Below are 6,112 nucleotides of genomic sequence, written 5' to 3'. Positions count from 1 at the left end.
CACCTCTGGCAAGGCCTCCAGAACACCTTCTGTCAAAATCCCCACTAAGACTTCCAGTGGTGCTAACAAAACCCCTGCCAGGACCTCCACTGCCACTCGGAGAACCAAGAAGTAAAGAATTTCCTGAAACAACGGTGGGCCTGTCCTCTGACCACAAGGTTTTTTTTCAGCTCCAGTCTTTGAACTGGCCATTGCTGTGTCTTCTCACCAGCTCTCCTCCATGGATAAGAGCCATTATACTTTCTGATTACTTTGTTGTTGCTGACCTGGATTGTCCTGACTACTCTCGTCTGCCTCCTGCCCGGACCTGACTACTCCTGTGCCTGGCATTTCATGTACAGTCTCCAAAGCATAGCAAATCTCTTCCAGCTTCCTTCTTGGTGGGTCATTCCACAGGGATGTGACCTGGTGACCACTCGCAGAGAAGAAAACTGAGACCACTAGGGTTTCTGGGCCATCTCCACCATCAAGAGTGCTCAGGTCCGCATCTCTGGTTTTGGTCACCACAACACCCTTAACAAATAAAATGGACCACTCTGTGTTGCAGCGCACTATGAAGGCAAATTGTTGTATAATCCTTCTAATAAGAAAGTAATTGTATGTAATCCTAATAAATGAGACCAAGAAAATCAATGTGTGCTTTGTGGGGTAACCAGCTTTGTGGGGTAACCAGCTTTGTGGGGTAACCAGCTTTGTGGGGTAACCAGCTTTGTGGGGTAACCAGCTTTGTGGGGTAACCAGCTTTGGGAGGCAAACGGGGACAAGGCCATATGGGAGACAAATGGGTAAGATATCCACAGATACGGACCCAGCGTGGAAACTCTTATATTTTCAGTTTACACCAAAATACCCGAATGCCCTGCGCTGTACAGAGAACACTGAGCCAGTCACATTACTCTCTGTACCAGAGGAGCTTACACTCTAATGTCCCCTCCCCCACAGTCACATTACTCTCTGTACCAGAGGAGCTTACACTCTAATGTCCCCTCCCCCACAGTCACATTACTCTCTGTACCAGAGGAGCTTACACTCTAATGTCCCCTCCCCCACAGTCACATTACTCTCTGTACCAGAGGAGCTTACACTCTGATGTCCCCTCCCCCACAGTCACATCAGTCTCTGTACCAGAGGAGCTTACACTCTAATGTCCCCTCCCCCACAGTCACATCAGTCTCTGTACCAGAGGAGCTTACACTCTGTCTCCTCCCCCACAGTCACATTACTCTCTGTACCAGAGGAGCTTACACTCTAATGTCCCCTCCCCCACAGTCCCATCAGTCTGTGTACCAGAGGAGCTTACACTCTAATGTCCCCTCCCCCACAGTCACATCAGTCTCTGTACCAGAGGAGCTTACACTCTAATGTCCCCTCCCCCACAGTCACATCACTCTCTGTACCAGAGGAGCTTACACTCTGTCTCCTCCCCCACAGTCACATCAGTCTCTGTACCAGAGGAGCTTACACTCTAATGTCCCCTCCCCCACAGTCACATCAGTCTCTGTATCAGAGGAGCTTACGCTCTAATGTCCCCTCCCCCACAGTCACATTACTCTCTGTACCAGAGGAGCTTACGCTCTAATGGCCCCTCCCCCACAGTCACATCGGTCTCTGTACCAGAGGAGCTTACACTCTAATGTCCCCTCCCCCACAGTCCCATCAGTCTCTGTACCAGAGGAGCTTACACTCTAATGTCCCCTCCCCCACAGTCCCATCAGTCTCTGTACCAGAGGAGCTTACACTCTAATGTCCCCTCCCCCACAGTCACATCAGTCTCTGTACCAGAGGAGCTTACACTCTAATGTCCCCTCCCCCACAGTCACATTATTCTCTGTACAGAGGAGCTTACACTCTAATGTCCCTGTGGAGGGAGCTGGACCAGTGTGTATGGTTGCACCGACCCCCACTCCCCGGCGTCAGAGGGCGTGAGGCGCTGGGGGGTGGAGTGAATGATGTTGTTGGTGATGGTGGAAGGGAAGGGGAGGGGGCTTTGCGGGCCGGTTTATCAAATGATGATATGGAGTGGTTGGAGGCAAAAAGGAAGTCTGGGAAGAAGAAGCGGAAGAAGGATGTGCCTGTACCTGACCCTGGGAGGGTGGAGGTGTCAAATACATTTGAAGTGTTATCTGAGGTGGAGGATGAGGGTTCTTCAGGGGATGAGTCTCTGGTTTCCATGGAGGAGGAAACACAGAGGACTATGAAGCGTGTAGGGTCTCCAAGTAGGGGGGGGTAAGCAGGCTAAGAAACGTGTACCTCGATCATCCTGATGGCGGTTCCCACTCCTTTGAAGGTGGCGACCATTAATGTCTCCAGCATAAAATCAGTAAGTGCTCGTAACATGGCCTTATCTTTGCTCAGCAGGTTTGATGCTGACATTTTCTTTTTGCAGGAGACCAGGTTGTCCAGTTTGGGGGATGTTCATATGGCGAAGAAGGAGTGGAGGCGCGGCCCCTCCTTCTGGTCTCTTGCGGCCGAGCCTTACACTGGAGTTGCGGTACTTTTTTCTGGCATGGTAACCTGTCGGCGGATTATTGAGGTAGAAATGGGGAGATGCATGGTCTTAGACGTCTCCATGGGGGGCAGGACCTGCGCCTGATTAACATCTATGGGCCCCAGACAAAATGGGACAGGAAATGCCTCTTCATGAAGATCAAGCCTTTCCTTTTTACAGCCCAGCAAGTTGTCTTCGGTGGTGACTTTAACACCGTCACTAGGACTAAGGACAGGAGAGGGACCGGAGTCAGGCTGGACTGTGACGGCTAGAGAGGCAGGTCTGGTTGATGTGCACATTCATTGCTGCCCAGACGACACGGGATTCACTTTTCAGAGAGGTTCTAGTCAGAGTAGAATAGATAGGCTTTTTTTTAAAGGGGAACTCCACCTTCTCGGCACCAGTGTGTCAGGCGGTGGAGTTTTCCGATCACTGTATTCTGTCTGTGACTCTGAGTGGCCCCGATACACCACCTAAGGGGAGGGGTACCTGGAAGCTGAATTCAGCACTCCTGGACAATGAGGTGGTGAGCCAATCCTTTGAGGATTGTTTTCAGGCACAGGTATCAATCATGGACGTTTGCAGCAGTAAGTCCGAGTGGTGGGAGCTTACAAAACGAAGGATCGTTGGGTTTTTCAAGGCCATAGGAAGGAATATACAGCTTGATAAGTATGTCACCTACCAGCGTCTGCGGAGGAAGCTCGATCGGCTTGTCTCCAATAATGGAGATCCGGGGGCGATCTCTGAGGTCAAACTCTTGCTCAGGCAGTGTCAATATGACAGGCATGCCTCTTTGGTTCTGGAAAGGGATTATGGGAAATATCACTCGCCCGACCCTTACCAGAACTGCAAACAAGGTAGAGCAGTTAAGTCAGTTGTAGGCCTGGTTGACAGTACGGGTTCCCTGACAAAGTCCAAGTCAGGGATCCTGGAAACCTCCAGGTCATATTATGCTGACCTCCTGGGTAGGAGGGACCTCGATCGAGCGAGCATGTCGGGTTTTCTGGACTCTACTCCAGGACTGGGAAATGGCAGTTCTCTTGTGAGTTTGACAGAGGACATCACGGCAGATGAGGTGGTGAAAGCTATTGATCAGCTTGCCATGAAGAAGTCGCCGAGTTTTATAAGCACTTGAAGGTGACTCTGGCCCCATATTTGGTGGAGGTGTTTAATGGCTGTCTGAGAGAGGGTTCGCTCTCTCCCTCCATGTCTGAGAGAGGGTTCGCTCTCTCCCTCCATGCGACAATCTGCAGTGATTCTTCTGTCAAAGGGTAAGGATTCCTCGAGAATTGAGAATTGGCGGCCCATTAGCCTTCTCAATGTCGATAGGAAGATATTGGCAAAGATTATTTTCTGGCGTTTATCGTCTGTTGCGGGCAATTTACTTTCTCACCATCAGCACTGTTCGGTTCAGGGAAGAAGCACTTTTTCAGCGGTGTTAGCTGTCTCGGTGATGGAACAGTATTCTGAGGCAGGAGGTGGAGGAGGTGGTCTCGGTGATGGAACAGTATGCTGAGGCAGGAGGTGGAGGAGGTGGTCTCGGTGATGGAACAGTATGCTGAGGCAGGAGGTGGAGGAGGTGGTCTCGGTGATGGAACAGTATGCTGAGGCAGGAGGTGGTCTCAATGATGGAACAGTAAGCTGTTTTTGTTTAATTATATTTTACTTATTCTGTATATATGGAGATATGTTTTTATTATGTTTGTAAGATTTTTAAAAAACAAAAATTTAGACTCTAATGTCCCCTCCCCCACAGTCCCATCAGTCTCTGTATCAGAGGAGCTTACACTCTAATGTCTCCTCCCCCACAGTCCCATCAGTCTCTGTACCAGAGGAGCTTACACTCTAATGTCCCCCCCCCCCCACAGTCACACATTATTACTATGCCTTGACTTACATACAGGAAATACATTTCTTTTGCTAACCCCACCCTTCCTCATCAGTAGTCTGGTGATCCTGCTTGTCACACTGGACCACCTCCTGCAGGTTCTCCCTTCTTCTCAAATATAGAAAACCTGATGTAAAACCAAGGAGGTTCTCCTGCTCGAGATCCAGATGTGCCCTGGGACGTTTGTGACAGGCGATGGAGGGAGCAGAGAGTTCACTCCATCTCCCCTCCTCCCACTCTGATTCTGGCTGTGCTCTTTTTGCACCCCTCATACTTAACAAGGTGAAAAACTACAAACTTCAATCACGGTGTTGTAAGAAATGTGAGAAATGTCACCTGCATCTCTCTGAGCCCCAAGAATGTAGACTTGTTGGTTTCTTGATGTGCTCCTTTCTGCTCCAAGAAATGGTATCTACAGACCTGAAAGACTGGCTGAGCTGCTCTGCCTGGAGAAATAGATGCTTCTCGTAGCCCTGAGCTGCGGGCCGGACCTTCGTGAAGAATACATTATCTGTGTGTCCTACATATGACGTTCCAACTTGTCTGGTATGCTGAGAGTGGTTCCAGGGACAGTCAGCAGTGCAGACTAATGCCGAAACACTCTGTTCCAAGTCACATTTAGAAACAAGTGGATTCCCTGTACATATTGCCTCCATGTTCCTGTACTGGATGTGTAATCCTGCCTGTGGCATGAAGCTTCATTTTGAAACAATCCTCTGAGAATCCACATTAATCCACTAGAGCATTATCTGTCTTCTCTGATCCCAGCACTTCCTTTGACAGAAAACAATGTCCAATCCACAAGAAGGTCCTGGAGACATATGGCACTGAAGACTCTACCTTGATTTGCTCATCCTGAGGCATATTGTCAACACCTGCTGGAGGAGGCCTCTGAGAAGGAGGAGAGACTGAGACACATAGACCTCTGAGAAGGAGGAGAGACTGGGGCACATAGACCTCTTGGAAAAAGGAGAGACTGGGACATATTGACCTCTGCGAAGGAGGAGAGACTGGGACACATAGACCTCTGAGAAGGAGGAGAGACTGGGACAAATAGACCTCTGGGAAGGAGGAGAGACTGGGGCACATAGACCTCTGAGAAGGAGGAGAGACTGGGGCACATTGACCTCTGAGAAGGAGGAGAGACTGGGACACATAGACCTCTGCGAAGGAGGAGAGACTGGGACACATAGACCTCTGAGAAGGAGGAGAGACTGGGACACAGACCTCTGAGAAGGAGGAGAGACTGGGACACATAGACCTCTGCGAAGGAGGAGAGACTGGGACACATAGACCTCTGAGAAGGAGGAGAGACTGGGACAAATAGACCTCTGGGAAGGAGGAGAGACTGGGGCACATAGACCTCTGAGAAGGAGGAGAGACTGGGGCACATTGACCTCTGAGAAGGAGGAGAGACTGGGACACATAGACCTCTGCGAAGGAGGAGAGACTGGGACACATAGACCTCTGAGAAGGAGGAGAGACTGGGACACAGACCTCTGAGAAGGAGGAGAGACTGGGACACACAGACCTCTGAGAAGAAAGAGAGAAACTGAGACACAGACCTCTGAGAAGGAGGAGAGACTGGGACACATAGACCTCTGCGAAGGAGGAGAGGCTGGGACACATAGACCTCTGCGAAGGAGGAGAGACTGGGACACATAGACCTCTGCGAAGGAGGAGAGACTGGGACACAGACCTCTGAGAAGGAGGAGAGACTGGGGCACATAGACCTC

This window comes from Staurois parvus, unplaced genomic scaffold (assembly GCF_062004578.1).
Source record: "Staurois parvus isolate SC_StPar_1 unplaced genomic scaffold, SC_StPar_1.0 ptg003106l, whole genome shotgun sequence".
Lineage (NCBI taxonomy): Eukaryota > Metazoa > Chordata > Amphibia > Anura > Ranidae > Staurois > Staurois parvus.
Note: the sequence above shows the minus strand (reverse complement) of the source record.